Raw genomic sequence first — 2,187 nt, 5'->3', positions numbered from 1 at the left:
GCGAGAATGCTGTTTTCGGTCCTCTGTATGCTGCCTTCGAAAACACTTAACAAGCTGAGACTAGTACACCAACAGAGGCACGTTGTATTTATGTCTGTGTAGAAGCGAGCGGCTTCTTTTATTAATGCAAAAGTATTAGATGGCTCAATTTCAAGGTCATATCCGCAAAAAAGCGTCCGCAAGAAACGCCGCCATGCGACGTCAGTAGCCGACGAGTCACGCGACGAAGATGATGACTTCGCATAATTAATTAACGCTAAATGATATAATCAAGTAACTCTAAGACTAATTAGTATAATTAGTGATGGCATCATGTGAGTGTGACGCCATACCAGGTCACGTGACAGCGATGTAATGGGCAGTTAAACCTAGTCACGTGACGACGCTGCAGTATGACATCACACCTACTCACGTGACAACGATGTAATTTCTCGTCATACCAGGCCCCATCCACCTCCATTTCAAGATCCATATGGATCCCACATTACCACACATGCGCGCATGACGCATTACAAAGAGTGACCACAACCCGGTCCACATTAATGACATTCGGATTTTCCAGCAGGTAAACGCGCCAGTTCTCATGTATGACATACTGCAAAGATCATGCAACTACACATGCCTTTGGCTCTCGAGATGATAACGATGATTATGATGCTAACAGTGTATCCTCATGAGCCCGGGGGAGTCTGATATGCCGCTACCAAATTAAAAGTTGCCAGAGTATTGATTAAATATTGTACATTACCCAGCAACCGAACACAATTATTGTGCGGAAAAATAAGAATCCCTGCAGCTAAGAATTAAGGAGGATGATGTTGATGTTCCTGGGAGGTCAAGACCCTCCCCCGTTTCCGCCACTTCCCTCCAGGTGGCGATGGTAATGGTTTCGAAATCATGGGAATTCTCCGATGACCCGGTGATCACGCGGCATTTTGAAAGGGCTAGATTACGTCTTCGAACACTGGGCCAACTATTAAAATCACACGGGTTAAAACAACTGGCCTAGAGTGGGAAGCGTGAACCGCTCTCTCTGTCACGAGCACAATGGCTCTCCGCTCAAATTTCCCCGCAGCGAAATCTTTTCCCGAGCCCCCTCACCCGGCGAAAAAAAATACGCCTATGCACTCATACGCCTCAACAGAATTCTGGGCACCATTTCGTCAACCAGTCTGAGAGAAGCTGCTTTAAATCAATCGCTTGTTTTTCTTCAAAATTGAACTAATCAATGATACTCCAGCAGCCTCGACGTTTTTTACCCACAAGCACCGCGCGAGCATTCTGCGAAGCCGTTTAAGGTGAACCATGGGTCTCTGCAATGTAGTTAAAGGAAAGATAACGTGTAGTGCCTGGTCGTCTGCAAGGCAGGCCGCCAACCTAACTGATTCCATACGAGAAAAGAAAAAAATAGACAATGATTAGAAACATACAAACAAAAATCGCGCACTAAAAACAGAAGCTAACAACAGTGTGTTTATTAATCGTCATAATAGAAGGTTTGAAACAGCGACTCAGCAGCATAGCCCGAGCATGTAATGAGTTCCAGTCACACGTCTTAATTAAAAAAAGGAAAAGGAATCAGCTACCACATGAGCATACATTCATTATAGTTATGCATTTTTTGGGCGCTGCAACACCGCTATGCAGGTGCGTTCACTTCGTGCTGCGGTGTTTCGGCATAAGTGAATTTCCGAAAAGGAACAAGGAACCGGAGACCAAAAGAGAGGTTATTCGGAAAGATAAAAAGTGAAATTATATTTTCCTCTGCTTGCATTACGGAACGGGAACATACAGAATTGGTTTGAGATTCAAAAGGGAAAGTCACCGATCAAAAGCTTCGACGGTGTTGTACAGGTTTTTCTGGCTTCGTGTTTTTTTAATGAAATCAGCAGGTGTCCATGTTAGGAACCACCTGAATCACATTCTCTCGCCTGTGCCGACTACTCCAGTTTCTGTTAAGTCGGCAGGATCCCCTTTATTCGACTGCAAGGCAAGAGCCATGACGTCAGCGCCGGCAACGAGCATGAACACGAAGCAGTCTTGCTTGGGGCCATCCGCGCTGCGACGAATTTATTGCGTGCTTGTTGGACTGAACTTATTTGCTTACGGCATCAAACAAAGCTACCGCGGGTCAACGTGAGTTACGTGCTTTGCGCGCTCCCGGGAGTTTGAGCCGACCGGCAGGCA

The sequence above is a fragment of the Amblyomma americanum genome, chromosome 8, assembly GCF_052857255.1.
Source record: "Amblyomma americanum isolate KBUSLIRL-KWMA chromosome 8, ASM5285725v1, whole genome shotgun sequence".
In the NCBI taxonomy this organism is placed as follows: Eukaryota; Metazoa; Arthropoda; class Arachnida; order Ixodida; family Ixodidae; genus Amblyomma; species Amblyomma americanum.
The sequence above is the reverse complement of the archived record's forward strand: the minus strand, read 5'-3'. Positions refer to the sequence as shown.